The sequence below is a fragment of the Pseudochaenichthys georgianus genome, chromosome 5, assembly GCF_902827115.2.
Source record: "Pseudochaenichthys georgianus chromosome 5, fPseGeo1.2, whole genome shotgun sequence".
Classification (NCBI taxonomy): Eukaryota; Metazoa; Chordata; class Actinopteri; order Perciformes; family Channichthyidae; genus Pseudochaenichthys; species Pseudochaenichthys georgianus.
In genome coordinates, this window is record NC_047507.1 from 36,425,689 (window position 1) to 36,442,050 (window position 16,362).

Genomic DNA, 16,362 nt, shown 5'->3' on the forward strand with positions numbered 1-16,362 from the left:
ACACCACTGTTGCCTTGACAACGAGGCACAGGCATAATGTCAATATCTCCTCAGAGATGCGTTCCTTGCACACTTCTTCTGTGCGCAGTGAGCAACTCTTCACCAACACACTGATTCAGAGAACCCAAAAGGTGGTGCAGAACTATCCAATGCTGCTGTAATCACATTCAGCTACTGAGAAAAACTCAATTTAAATCTCTCTCCCAACGGGTTACAAAATAAAACGGCTGAGGTCAGGAATGCTGAAACATGTGAATGTTAAAACAAACTAATGATAGTAGTCTGCCTATTCCTTATTACTTCAGTTCTAAGTTAATAGGCAAAACAAAGAAACCCTCCTTAACCACTATACTAATCTTTTATCTACTTGGTTAATTCTATTCATTTTCAAATTGTTTATCTAAGTTGTGTTACAAGCATGGTGAGGTTACGGAATACACAAATAACTGTATTCAATCCGCGCCGTATTTGAAAACTGTAATGAATTAAAATCAATATTTAAGGACGTAATATAAGTTAAATATATTGTTAAGCTAATTACTGTTTTATTGTGAAGGCATCTCTGGCGAACAGCGGCCTTTGGCTTTTATTTTGAAAGGCCGTTCTGGAAATATACTCCGTAATGTGAACAGTGAGTTCGACTTCTAGAAACACGGCAAGTTACGATAACAATCGTTCTAATGCATTAACGAAAGTCATGAAAGAGACAAGGAGGGGGAAAGGCGTGTGGAAGCAAGCAATGAACTGAAAATGCCACCAATCCTCTGTTTTAACGTGATGGCGCACATTGAAAACCGAAGTGGGCATAAGCACCCCTGTCATATAAACATTAATAGATTCCTTCTGACTGACAAGCGTTCAAAAACCCTTCTGCTTATCACTTAGGCTACTACTTTTTGTTTTATTCATAACCTAAAAATACAATTGTGATGAATAGCTTGCTCTTTTACCATTACATTTACCAACATAAAACAAGGTCTTTACTAATCAACAATGACAACCAACAGACAGAACAATCAAGAAACAGATCAATACAACTCCTAAATAACATTACAATATATATTTCTTACAGTGAGTTCGTTATCTAATGTTTAACAAATTATCATCTTTCTATGTGTAATGTAGGTGGAATAATCCACTATTATATTCAATTTGAATCAAACTTTAACCTGCATGTACTACATATACTCAGCAAACTACTTTCTACTTTCCCCCAACGTTACTGTATGCAATTAAGTTCCTCTGAAATATATTTGAGTAAAATGATCAGTTAATGACGAATAGTACGAAATTCACAATGCAATGTTACTTATGTATTTAAATGTACAAGCCTTTTCTTTAGCCCCCTGTTTGATTCCACTTCAAATCAATCTCTTAATCTGTTCCCATTGCTCCCGGTAACTCCCTGGAATTTCAGAATTGTCTTAACCATTCTGACGTTCCATATTCACTTCGCTTTTATTTATCTGACTTAATTAATATGTGTTCACTTGTATTAATATACTGGGCTATTGTCGTTGTTACTATTAACGTGCTTCCCCCTCCCCTTTCAGCCACTAGATGGCAGCAGCAGAGCACAAATGAGCTTCACTCTTCTGAGTGCATTGTCTGAGTTCCACAGACAATCGCTCACACAGGTATTTTAGGTAAAAATCACACAGATTTATTCCCCGTACAGTTTGTCCAGCTTGATAATGTGATGTTTATTTCAACAGACAAACAAGACCTCACTTCGACACCCATAAAGAATGTGACCATTCCATGGGGCATATTAGCGAGCCCTTTATCACACGTTAGCTTTTCAGATTAAGTTTACAGACAAAGGGAAACGAGAGCCGGTCCCGTCACAATTTCGGTGAGGTTTGCATTCTCTTTCCCCTCGATTGAACATATAACAGACTTTTAGGCTTTTAGCTTTCAGCTTTGGTCTGTTATTTAACCCCAGTTTTAAACGGCGACCCGATCTAAAATATCGAGTTTCCAGGTTTTGTCGTGCAGGAATATAACCTCGCAACCCACAAACTGCACCGTTTCCACGCCACTCAGGAATAAGTATACCTGAGGTCCACGCCAAACTGCTCTATTTACGTTACGCAGGACTTTCTGTCTACCTTGCGATCAACGTTCACGTGTTGTATATAACTTTCCTAACATAGTAAAATATGCATTGTATATTCCATTTAAAACTTTAAAAACACTGTGAAACTCCTACAGACAATCCTAAATGTTTAGCATCGATACCTTATTTGTAGTTGCAGGGCCCTGCTGATTGTCTGAGATGTTTAAAAGCGTTTGTTCCCGACCCATTCCGGTCGTCTGGATTCTTCCTCAGCTTTGTTATCAGACACGTCGGGTCACCATTTGATAGAGATTTTGTGGGACAACTGGTCCGCATTCCAAATCTCCGCGCGTCCCTAACAAGCTGGTTATCATACAGGAAGGAATCCAGAACATACAAGTATCCGTTAAAAACAATAATCTATTTTAATGGTAATATAACAATGCAATACAATCAATACATTACCATACAAAGCCATATCATATCATATGCGTAATGTCAGGAGTATGCCTACTCCTGGCCCTTGTTCACAGGCTGCCACGACCTTCCGGTCCGGGCGGCGCGAGAAGAGAGAGACAGAACAAAATGCTGAATAGGCTTTCATACCAAGAGAAACAGGAAGGGGTGGAGTTTACTCAGCCTCCACACACACACACCCCCCCCCACATTCCAGAGACCTCAGATGTGTCTTAAAGGATATTTAAGATAACACAAATATTTCATCTCTCATATCTCCAACTTCTGGTTACACAAAATACAAAGTAATTAAACCCACACATATACTATTCAAGATATGTAGACTTCCCTGAAACATGACATGCTAGAGATCTTAAGCAGAATATACTCTTCCCCCACCTAGCACCCTGTCATGCATGCCTACACCTCCCCCACAGGGCAATCAAACCCTGTTTACTCTAAACAGCCCTTTTTTAGAGCCATTTTAGTCCTCACCTTTATGAAAGGATAAAACAGAGAAATCAATATAAAACACAAACACAAGTATTGTTTGAACAGTATTCACTTAACTGCTACTATTGATAATTACCAGAGAAACTCAAGGGACCTCTTTTAATATCTGGAAATTGCAACAAGACTTTCTGCCATTTCAAATGTAACACACTTCTTAAATATCAGATGCTGCATAACGTAACACAATCACTCTCATAATAACGTAACACAATCAGAGACTGGATATATCCAGTCTCTGATATATCCCCTAAATGTATCTAAGACTAAATGGTCTTAGAAAAATATCGACTCTTTGTTTGTAGATATCTTCGAAACTAAAGCAAATAAAGAGAGTAGGCCTGTTATACTGAGTGATATATATTTTACACACTGCTCTGCTTTCTGCACCTCACAGCTGTTATCACTGTAAACATCGCGTTGCGATGAGAGCAGGTTCTAAAATAATATCCAGGGGATGCATGCAGAGCTGTCATTGGCTGAGATAAGTCCGGCCGTGCGTCACGCCTCCACCGTTCCCGGAAATGCATCCGCGGAGGAGCCGTGGAGGAACCATCAGTGTATCCTCGGTTATAATCCTCCAGAGAGCCTCCTCGACGCTCGATCCTCGGTGTGCATTTAGAGAAATGAGACGTCCCTCAAAATGGCGCGCTGAAATTCATTTCCGGGTCACTACCGGAGGACCGAGGAGTCGAGGAGGGGAAATTTGAGTATTGAGAAGCCTCTACGGCAGGGGTCTCAAACTCAAGGCCCGGGGGCCAAATCCGGCCCGCGACTTCATTTTATGTGGCCCCGTAAGAGCTTGCAAAGATTATAATACGTTTATTATACGGTTACATGCCACTTTACAGAAGCAGGTTGCCCATAAACTACATGTCCCACAATGCATCTCGTTTTGTGACATGCCCACTGAAGAGACTTGCAATTATTTGCCCTGGACTTCTGCTTTGAAACGTAGTTAATTACTAAGTTATTATCCTATCCGATAATAATCCAATTCAGAGGCAATAATGTAATATAATGCGTTATTTTATATATATATATATATATATATATATATATATATATATATATATATATATTACATATTTATATAGTTACAACCGGTCCTTCGTGTGCAACCTTTATGCGAATGTGGCCCGCGATGAAATTGAGTTTGACACCCCTGCTTTACGGTGAAGCAACCGCACACTCTATTTGTTGTTTGTTTATGTCTGTTCTTCTTCTCTGTCTTCCGGTTGTTGCCTGTTTTGAATGACAAATACACACTACCGCTGCCTGCTGGTAAGGGAAGTTATTGCCACTCACGCATGCGCAGTTCGTACGTGCTCGGCGAGTAAAGTAACGAGTTAATGTAGATAGTAACGAAGTAGTGTAATATATATATATATATATTTTTTAAAGTAATACATTTATAATTTATCATTTGTAGTTCAGGACCATGGACAATGCAGCTTCCTTGCATTGACAGTTCTCTGTGCTGAATTTCTGCTGAGTTTCCTTTGCCTCATTTTTAATTTTGTGACCTGTCTGGTTTAAATGAGTGTGTTGCTGCTTTGATGAAGCCTAATTTGATAAAGTTTCAAATTAATTTCTGAAATATTTCGTAATGTAGTTGCCTTTGTCACATGTTATTTGGCATTAGTAAATAAGTATACACATTTACAGATATTTTACATGATATGAGTGATAACACGTGTTATAAGGGCTATTTTTGCACAATAGCCCCTGCGAAACGTAACCATGGTTGACCATGGTCACCATGGTATTTCATTGCCAACCATGGTAATACCATGGTTGACCACAAAATAACATGATGGTCACAGTACCATGGGGAAGAAACCATGGTCTACCATGGTCAACCATGGTCAGCCTGCCATGGTCACAATGTCATCTCCAGAAACCATGGTCAACCATTTGAATATTTGAACCATGGTCTCAAGAAACCATGGTCTACAGAAACCATGGTCGACAATCATTCTAATGAGGCTCATGCAGGCACCGTCACCTGATGAATGTATATAAAATAGTCTTTACATTTTCACCAACTGTTTAATGAGCATTTAATGAGTGTGTGTGCAACTATAGAGTGACAGTGTACTGTAGATGAAATGTAGTGCAATTAACATGATCTATGCAAATATTTTAAAATTAAATGCTTGAAACTATTGAAAAGCTTGTATTAATTTATATTATTTCCAGTCTGGTGGACCATGGTTTATGTCCATGGTAATGGTGGACCATGGTTTATGTCTATGGTAGACCATGGTAGACCATGGTTTATGTCCATGGTACTGGTGGACCATGGTTTATGTCCATGGTAGACCATGGTTTATTGTGACCATGGTAGACCATGGTTTATTGTGACCATGGTAGACCATGGTTTATTGTGTCCATGGTAGACCATGGTAGTCCATGGTTTATGTCCATGGTAGACCATGGTTTATATCAGTGCTCTACCATGGTTGACTTTGGTGCCATATCCCAACCATGGTCAACCATGGTTAAATGAACCATGTTCTACCATGGTAGACCATGGTCTACTGTGGTCTACAATGGTTCATTTCGCAGGGGAGGTGTGCCTTGAGATTTTTACTTGTCCTTTGGTGTGCCTTGGGCACAAAAAGTTTGGGAACCACTGCTCTATGGCACGTCTCTACTGGGAATTGTAGTTTTAAAAGACGTTTTTCCCAAAATTAGAAGTTGTCAGTATTAAACTGTGTACAGCCCTGGAGGTTTAGGCGATAGGAAACACATTGATGTGTACACATTTAAAGCATGTAATTACTAAATGGGTGAAAATCGGTTGTTACCATAATGGGCAGCATTAATATACCCGCATGACAGCTCATTGTTACTTTGTTATTCTACTCCACTACAATTCAGAGATTAACCTGGTATTTTTACTCCACTACATTTAGTTTAGTTACTTTGCAGATTCTGATTAATGATGTGAAATATAAACAACCCTTAAAGCAGACTTTAGTTACACCTGAGTTAAATTCAGGGAAGGTGATTGTCAAGTGCCAACAATCAGGAGAGATATTTTTGTCCTTAAAGGCAATGTGAGCATCCATTCTCATTGGATAACGGAGAATTGTACACCCGGAAGTAAGTATTCCCCTTACTGTCGATTGATTTTACAGTGATATCTGCACTACACATTTTGCAAATATGGCAGTAGCCATCGATCAGCTTAAGATAAGATATACTTTATTGATCCCAAGTTGGAACATTTGCATTACATCAGCATGTGTAACAGTTACATATGCAGTGGTGTTTATTTGTAAATCATTTAGTATAATCACACAAATTCTGTGTTTTATATTTAACAATTATGTGTTCTTTATTTATTGATTGTTCAATACCTGACAAGGCCGGAGATGAAATATCTACATACATCTTATAAGAGTATAATACATTATGTATAATATCAGTTCAAATAAGTGCTTCAACATAGTTAACATTGCTGGAGGTATGCACAAATATTGATAGATGTCTTGTAATGCACTATTGAGGAACCTGCGACCCAAGTTTTTCATTCAATGCAGAACTACACCATAGTTGTGTAGGCCTATATGATATGTCAATAAACCTTAGAAAATCTTGAAATCTTGAAAGGGATGTGCAAAATAGTCATTATATACAGTATTTAATTAAGTATTAGTAGAGAATAACGAGTAATGAATATACTTTATAGGGATCCTATCCTATTAATATCTAATAATACAAATAATGAAATGCAATAACATGCTTTAACCACTAGGTGTCCCTTTATATCAGCTGTGCACCGTTATGGTGTAAATACAGCCTATCTACCAATTGGATCAAATATAAAAGTCAGCCGAATTAGTGTTGATACTGCAAGGAGACGTATTGTGTGAAAAGAAATGTAAGATGTTGTTTAATGGCTGATATATTTATGATCCAAGTCACGTTTTCAGTTCCTCATGTTTGTCTAGAAGTCTTCTCATCAGGGCTCTATAAATACAGAACTACGGCAGATATGTAATATTTAATGCAGCCGAACCGTGTATTACAATGTCGTTATGTGATGACTTTCAAAGAGAAAAGCAAGCACACTCGGAATAAAGTATTATTGTATTTTTAAAAAATGTTTTCGGTCTGTTTCCGGTATTTGTTAATGACGATGTGCTGTGAGACTGGAATTGCACAGGGGAAAATAACGTAGGCTATCTTTAGATGCGGATTTTGTTAAACTAATATGTTTGCGCTGTGGACCAACACTATACATTGACGGGGAAGGGGGTAGCAATAAAGATAACACCATTAAACAGTTACACAACATAACAGAAATAATATCGATAGCGTTCCGAGAGCAACCACCTTGGTAATAATGAAAACATTCTCTGGACGCAATTTCCTGAAGTAATCTTCGTAATAACTAGCAAACTAAAGATCATGTACATCCACTACACACATAATCTGAAATAACAACTCATATTTCTCGCATCAAATGACATCAAAACACCTTTTAATGGCCAAACTAACTTTAAAATAGGCATTTTCCACCGAGAATAAAACGAAGTTCGGCCATGTTTTTTTTTTCTGCAGGGAGACATTTGAAGATCACGTGACGTCAAACAGAGCACATGGTGTAGTCCAAACGATAGCTGGGGATTCTGGGTAGTGTAGTGTCTTCTGCCATCCTTTACTCCGAAAAAATATTTGTTTCTCTGAATCGAAGGGGAAAAGTACAAAAGCATTGCACACAATTTAAACCAATCAATGTTGTGTAATTAACAAGGATAATCTGGTGTTTTTTAGTCGATGAGTAGTGCAGATATCAGGTACTGCTTTGGGTGAAATAGATTTTTTTTTAATTATTATTAGATGTGCTGGTGATGCTAGTACACCATATTCCAAGCACCAACCATCCACTCTTCTTCACAACATCAAAGGGCTCTTATGATGTCAGAAGAATCTGCGAAGCTCTCTCTGAAAGAGAGAGATGCTACCTGCTCTTCTGTCACGTCTTCACTGGTTGTGATATGGTTTATGCAATAGCTGGCCATGGGAAAACAATCTTATTTGACAGGTAATACTCAAGAGTGAATAATTTTGTTTCCAAAATAGGCTACCTACACAAATGCTACTAACCTCAACATAATCATCTGTAGCAGTGGCCAATGCCTCTCTCACAATCGAAGTGTCAGCATCATTGTCACACTGCTCCACTGTGATGTTATGTTTTCTGAATGTTGAAGAGAGGAGGTGGATTAGCTCACTCTTGTTATTGGTGTTGTCCAGGAACTTTGCTCTTGGTGTCCAGTGTATCATATCCGGTCGAATCTGGAGATCACAGGATGACTTCTTAGTGCGCCGGATGTGGTCATGATCTTTTGGTGATCTGCTGTAGCCATCAAAGACCACAATGGTCTTCTGAGAGCAGCGGCCAAGACACTGTACGTAGCTCAAGTAACTGTTGGCAATCTCCTGCCAAGTCTGACCTTGTTCCCACTTTACCATGTAGAGAAGCCATCCGCCATCAACTACAAGAGTGGAGCAGGATTGGTTAGTGAGGTCAAGCGGATCAGTTAACTCCTTCAGGCTAGTCTTGGAAAAGCCTGCCTTGTTCACCTTGTTCATTTTCTGATCTTTATTGCTGAAGAGGGACAATGGAAAGGGAGTCAGCTCATACGCCAAGCTTGTCTCAACTGTCATATCCCGTTGGGTAAAAATTATCAGTCGGATGAACAACTTGAGTGAGTCAAGGTGTATCTTCTTCTCGTTGATCTTGGGAATCTTTCTGAGTGATGACAGGGCTTGTACCTTTGACTTCACTTCCATGGTCGATGTCACTGACTGTCCATCCAGCTTGATCTGCATCTCTCCCTATTTCTGCTGCTCTCTCAGCATTGACTGGGTCATCTCCTGTGCTCCTGAATCCTATTGAGAAAGACACAAGCAACTCCTTGTCTCGATCGGGGTTGAATGGGTTGTTCTCCTCAAACCATTGGAGGGCAAGGTCAATTGCTTCAGCATCTCTCTTCATCTGTGTTTTGCCAAGGTCTCTGTGGAGCGGAGCATGTTTCTTGACACTTTCCTCCATGCGCTGGTTGACATTGGAGAAGTGATTAAGGGTGAGCACCCAGCACCCTCTGCTCAGTCCACCTTCTGACTTGGCTGACTTCATCAATGTCTGCTCGATACAGATGTCACACCAGGTGCCGGACCAATCATGGCTGGAGTAACGGACAACATGGTTTCCATGGGCAGTGAAACTTTTGAATGTCTCCTTGTAAGCAGGCAAAGTTTCAAGTTGCTTCATGAGTTGACAGTACAGCCATGCACCATTGGCATATTGATGATGCCCTGCAGCCACAAATAGGTCCAGCATCCTGCTAACAATGCAGCACAGGTGGCCGTTGTGATCTGCAAGCCGCTCAGTTCTGATGAAGACCTTGATCACATCTACCATGTAGTGATAGATGGCTGCATCAATGAGGAGGTGAGCACGGATTGCCTTGTCAAAACATCCTCCATCCAGGATGTGGTTGGCTGTCGTACTCCCTGGATAGATCAGCTGGATCAGCTCCAGTAGTCCAGAATCCTCCATGATGTTTCCAATGGATCCAAGGTAGGACTTCAGCAGCTGAAATCCACCCAACCTCGGAATGATAGGTAGATTTGTCTGTTTTATGATGTCCACAGCCTTCAGCCAGATCGGAAGATCGAATGTCACTATAATGACTCTGTCTGCAGAGAGCCGCGTGCACTCTTTGAGAGTGGTGAAGATGGTGTTGAGGTCATTAGGGTCACCTTCAATGATTGGGAGGAAGTCGATCTGTGTGCGCTGCTTGACATCATCTGCATGGATACTCTTCATCCAGCCATTCCAGTTGGAGTGTGGGAACTCAGGATCCTGGGCTTTGATCACCCACCCTGCTGCCCAGAGTGTATCACCCGGAGTGAGGAGTAGCTGGTCTTGTGTCACAGAAGAGGCAAGCTCAGTAATGGGAAGAAATGTGATGGTGTTTATCCCTGTCCTTGTTCTGTTGGTGAATGGAAGAATCTTCACTTCAGCTCCTCTGAGGATCTTAGCTTTGTCAAGTGCCTTCAACTTCACTCTGTGGACAGCTGCTGTCGTCTGGGGATCTGGCAAAGATGGTGCCGGAGAGGTCACGTTGATCCAACCCATTGAATGGAAAGGAGTGTTTCCCTGAATAGAGACAATGTTTAAATCTATATTGTCTCCGACAAACTGAGTGAATACATTGGTTGTTTCCCCAACCTCCATGGCCTCCATGACCACCCGATTGTCATGGCTAGTTTCACTTCCACTGGCTGTCATAAATGATAGATCCTCAAGTGCAGAGTCAACCGCAACCTCATCATTGATCTGCTCATCAGTTTCTTCCACAATGGTATAAAGAGTATCAGAAGTATCTTGGATGCCATCTCCATTCCTGTCATTAAGGAAGCAGTATTTGTAGTATTGTGTCTCGGAATATGACTCTGTGTATCCAAGCTGGTGTAACTTGTTCAGCATCCATTTTGACCCAAATCTATGATCAACTTGTATGGCAAGCCCCATCTGGTATGGCAAAACTCCTGATCGAGGCCGACAGGCCTTTATGAAGTTCTGCACCCAAATGGCTACTCTTTCGTCGGTCTTCAATATTGGCCTCAGGAACATCTGAAGACTCTCAGGAACAAGAGCCAGCTGACTCTGGATGTCAGTCATACTGTGTGATGTGGGGTATGACTTTGGGTCTAGATCGACCATGGCGATGTCGTTGCATACGAACTTTAGTGCAGTCTTTATGATCTGAGTCTTCTCATCTCCATGCTCAAGATTAGCATGATGCTCTCGCAGAATGTTGTCTGTGTCATCTTTGAGGCAGAGCACATCTGCCCTTCTCTCCTTTGATGTGAAATACAAGGTGTCATGGAATTTATCTTGGAGTTTCTTCTTTAGCCAATACTTTGAATAAGAGAGGCTCTTATCTGGTGACGGATCAAACTGCTGTAGCTTTTCGTGGACTTGGTCAAGAGTCATCACCCCATGCTCGAGTTCTGAGTCTAACCAATCACAGAATTCAACAAAAACAGCCTCTCGTTCCTCATCAATTTTCTTTTGTCCTCTCTTCCTTTGTCCTCTATCTTCAGTCTTGGAGTAATGGCCACCTGTCTCAAAAAGAGTTTTGCAGCACAAATGGTACAGGGTTTCTTCTGCCACAAGGTCATTGATCCCTTCCAGACATCCAACAACTTCAGTGCCCCAGTCATCCCGCGACTCTGTGCTGTCTTCCGCAAGCTTGGCTTCAGTCTATCTGCAGTCAAATGATCTGGCACTCTGTATCTCTTTCTAGCTTCCACTGGACGAGTTTTGTAGATCTGTGCAGATTGGTTGCAAAGAATGCATACATTCTTGTACAGAAGCTGAACGGACCGTGAACTTGTAGAACTGCATGCAGAAGCTGCACTGAAGTCAGAGCAAGTGCGTCTTCTCTTCTTCTTAGCTGCCTCTTTCTCTGCCTTTAATGTTTGGCCTGAGTTCTTGGTGACTTCAAGAAACCTTTACACTTTTTGTGGTACCTGAGTCTTCCTATGTTCTGAGCCTCCTTCAAACCCTCCAAAATCTTAGCATTTTCAACTACTTGTGCTCGTTCCAAAAAAGTAGGGTAGCCTTTAGGAGTTGGCTGTATCAGCCTCTGAGCTGGTGTCTCCGGGCTTTCACAGATGAAACAATTTAGCCAAGGTGGAGTCGAGTCTTCATCCATACTGCTAGACTAATATGTCCTACAAAGTAGAATACACATTAAAGACAATCTCATGTACAGTAGATGATTAACATTGTAATAGATATTATTGCAAAGGAAAATAGAAGATCTGCTTCACAGTAACGTTAAACACAAAAGATCCTGTCAGAGACAATACACCACTGTAACCTAATGGGCCAGGCGTGGCCGTTTTTCCACAAAGGAATGATTTTAGTGAAAAATAAATGATTGCAATCAACTCAGAATCATGAAAAACCCCTAGTTTGACCCCTCACAAGTTACCCAAGGCCAAACTGAACATTTTAGATTTTTGGAAAATCGGTATTCGGTACCTCAACTTTGAGCAGTTGTTACGAAAAAACATACAGGATTTGAACTTCAACTTTTTAATACATCTTACTACACACCTTTACAAATACATTATTGAAGAAATTGATTGGTAAGGATTTAGTTTGCAGATCGGTCAAATATTTGATAAAATGCCCTTACTATAAACGTAATTGAGAATGCAGTTTAGTTCTGTGGGAACGTACTTTTTAGGAGACAGGGTTGAATACAGAGTGCCCTGTAACAGAGCACTCCGGGCTCCCCGCTCTACTGCCGTGCGATACAGATATCGGGACCAGCCAGTCAGAAACAGGGGGCATTTTGCATGAATAAACAACAGTATATATAGACATATTTGGGGCGGAGTTGTGTCGGCTCTTCCGTCCCATTTTACTCCTAAGCGTATCAGAGAGTCCGTGGGGAGGAGTTGGGTCGGTTGCTCACTCCCCTAGGTGTTCTTATTCACTTCGGGTCGGGCCCAATACAGCGAATCAGAGTTCTGGGGAAAAGTATTTTTCTTCTGAACAGAGCGTGACAGCTTCGGAAGTAAACAAGGACAGAGTCTCTTTTTATCTTGCACCTGAGTTCACTCCTTTACTTTCCCAAGGAATATTTCACACACACTCTATTCTTTCCCAGACAATCAAACATTGTACACAGATATATTGGTGCTTGAGATTATATTGGCCCCAGAAAGAATGTGTGTGTGTGCTGATATCTGGGTCAGTGAGTGTAAGTGAGAAGGTTATATATATATAGGATTACTTAAAACAGTCCAAAATAATACATGTTTACTTCAATACAGTTTAGAACAATACTTTAGTTGGCACATGCGTCGCATACAGAGGTGGTTTGCCAGCCTTCGTTTAGATCCACAGAGGCACAAACGACGTCTGGTGACCATCCCCCCCTTCAGTGGAGGGCAACCTCCGATACTGGGGGTCCCCAAAGCATTTGCTGAAGGGGAGGCACCTGCCTAGAGACAGCTATAGGTGGTGGCTGGCCTCTGACAGAGACCCGGCACATTAACCTTCTCGAGCTACAGGCAGTAGTACTGGTCCTACAACACTTCAAACCCTTACTACAGGGAAGACATGTGTTGTTGAGGAGCTACAACCGCACCACAATGGCTTACATCAACAGGCAGGATGGGGTCAGCTCCGCCGCCTTGTTGAGCGCAGCGGAGAGCCTGTGGTTGAGGGCCTCAGAGAATATTTTTATCTCTAAAGGCCCCCCACATTCCGGGACTGGAGAACAGGGGGTCCGGCTTGATGTCAAGAGGCGGGCCCCTGCCAGACGAATGTTGGTTCTCCCTGGCTCGGCAGGACAATCCACCCTTGGGGGTGGACACGTTTTGAGTCCAGTAGAGGGCTCCGCCTATGTTTATAAGTCTAGGGTTACAATACGTAACCTACCGTTTTACTAAGTCAAAAAGTGATCAAATTATTGTTTTTTCAGTGCTTCTACTGAATGAGTTCTGTTAATTACGGTGGCCGGCAGGTGCAAACGCTGAACAACGGTCAAAAACGCATACATAAGCAGGAAACACCTGTTAATAATGAAACGAGGCGTGTGGCGCAGTCTGTTAGTACGTTGGTGTTCGGATCAGGGGAGCACAGGTTCACACCCCACTGCAGTCAGCATGTCGTTGTGTCCCTGGGCAAGACACTTCACCCCAACTAAATGTAACTCTTGACATCATATAGATATAGTATAGGTGCTATGAGAGGAGTTGGTTTATTGTGCCCCAATGTAAATCCTAATGTGAGAGTTAAAAGGACGGTCAACAATATAATGTACATCTCACACAAATGTTGTGTTTCGATGTAATCCTTTCTGATTTATGTCAATGTAATAATTCAGGATTCAAACCAGCATTTGATGATAGGTACAGATGGAGGAGAATAATTATTTTTAATTTTATACTTGTATCAATCATGACACTTTTTTTTTTCTTAGGTTAGGCCTACACTGGAACATCTTCAAGTGTGGTCCATGTCAATTTGCCATCTGGAGACAGTCCTCTTTCTGACACCTTGGTCAGTTTGGATTTATCGTGTCATTTATTCTTAATTAAAGTGAATTTATTTTATTTCAGTCTGTCATTTGTGTGTATGCAGGTGTGGGACATTCCAAATGTTCCAAAAGTGAGCACTCCACGAATGGACAACAGTTTGCCAGGGTAAAGTAAAACATTGTCAACATATTATTTTGTGCCACAAGAAGCAAACTGTTTTAACAGTACAGTAGTTTGAATATATTTGTTGTTTACCTTTATCAGACCTCTCAGGCACCCACAACCAGCGTCTGATCGGGTAAGACTAATTTAAAATGTAATTATACCATGTAGGTTTGAATTTGTGAACATGAAATCAATAAATACCTTTGTGTGCTAATGACACTATCATTAGATCAACTGCACTTATGTCTTGGGTAAAAATAGGATGGAGCACCAACCCCATTCCAGGAAGAGGTCCAGTCTGCCCCGGGTCAGAACAACTTCTATAGGTAGACGATGTTGACAGTTGCATCGTGACACAGTTGTATCTTTATTTTTACTTTTGTTTAGAGAATAGCCTCCAATCACAGTGGGTAACATTGCCAGGAAGCAGACAAATTATACTTTTATACATTTCCAAATGACACCCACAACATCTGACATCTTAGTGAAGACGATACAAAAAACACCCACAAATATTTTTCAAGGATCAGATATTGTTTGTTGCATCCATTTCAAATGTTTACAAGGATTGTGCAGGAGTATGACAAAAGTGCTGTTGTCAGTTTAGAACCCAATGTATTAAAAAAACAAAACAGGAAGAGGATCGACATCCATTTTTGTAGATATGACTGTCATGCATGTATTATGTATTTGAAAGTAATTATTCAACTGTCTTCTCACTGCAGCAACTACACAAATGTGAATGCACTTATCATTATTGATAGACAGTCTGAGCCAGAAGACAAAATGGAGCAAACTGCAGAGGAAAGGTATTAATTGCTACTATTACCACTTAATTTGTCTATTCTATATTGTAAATCTTATTACTAGATTCATCATATAATATTACAATACACCACACATTGTTGCAGAACTCTCTGCAAAAATAACAAATACATCTTGCAGCAGGTTCAATATGAATAGAGCCAGTGTGTGGGATGGAGCAATCCGCGGCTTCAAAGGTGCCTCATTCGATCCCTCTCATGAGATGTCAGTTAAGTTCACTGATGATGAGGGACAAACTGAGGATGGAGGGGACACTGGTGGTGCCAAGCGTGAGTTCCTGTCCCTCCTTATGGAATTCCTGAGAATGTGAAGAAAACATCACGTCAGCAACTGTTTGTGCCCCATGGCGGTGTGACTTTCCCAGCTGCTCACTGTCTCAACATCTGATTCTAAATGTATAATGTTCTCTATAAAGATATAACTAATACACAATTATGAATGTATAATATAATACACATGTTTTGTGTATTTAATCATGCATTGGTCTACAATTTAATTATGGCTTCTACATATTTCACATAAACAGACAATGAAGAAATGTGTCCTTTATTCTGATAACTAGTGTATGCATCTGCCAATTAGTATTCTAAACAGAGTAGTGTTTCTTGCATTTGAAACAGATACAATACAAAAAAAAGTGAACTTACTGTTGTGTTCTTCTGTCAAAAACTGTAAATGTTTGCCACAGGAGCCATAGAACACAAAACTGTACCCAGATGTTGGCACAGAAAGGACAACACATGGCAGCCTGAAAAGACATACATTGATGTAGTGAATCCATTTAATCAAGTCAATCAACAACACATAGTCTAAATAGTGGGTAGCTAAATAAATAGAAAGATATATCATGTTTACCGTTGAATCTGTGTTTTCTCTCTCTCTCTCTCTCTCTCTCTCTCTCTCTCTCTCTCTCTCTCTCTCTCTCTCTCTCTCTCTCTCTCTCTCTCCTTGAATGTTTTCTCTATATTTGTTATTGAGCATGTCTAATGCACACTACTCTCCTGTCATTACTTTGTCCCTCTTCACATGTTGTCACTTTTTTTTTCTCTCTCTCTCTCTCTCTCTCTCTCTCTAGTTCAGTTCAGCTGATTGTTGGTTTGAACCGTTTCATTAACTTTTGAAGAAGACCCATTATTCATCCCAAAGAGGAATTTCAGTTGTTCCCTCGTTATTAAATATCCACACTACAATAAACTCACATGCAAAAGACCTATACACATTAAGACTGAATACATGTAAACATATACATTGATCCC

The 16,362-nt window shown here is 40.6% G+C and overlaps 1 long non-coding RNA gene across 1 annotated transcript; it reads left to right on the forward strand.

Moving 5' to 3' along the window:
• Window positions 1–14,200: 14,200 nt before the first annotated feature.
• LOC117446299 (uncharacterized) lies at window positions 14,201–14,607 on the forward strand. The gene is made up of 3 exons (XR_004552122.1): window positions 14,201–14,281; window positions 14,381–14,414; window positions 14,543–14,607. It is a non-coding gene; the product is annotated as an uncharacterized lncRNA (long non-coding RNA).
• Window positions 14,608–16,362: the final 1,755 nt, after the last annotated feature.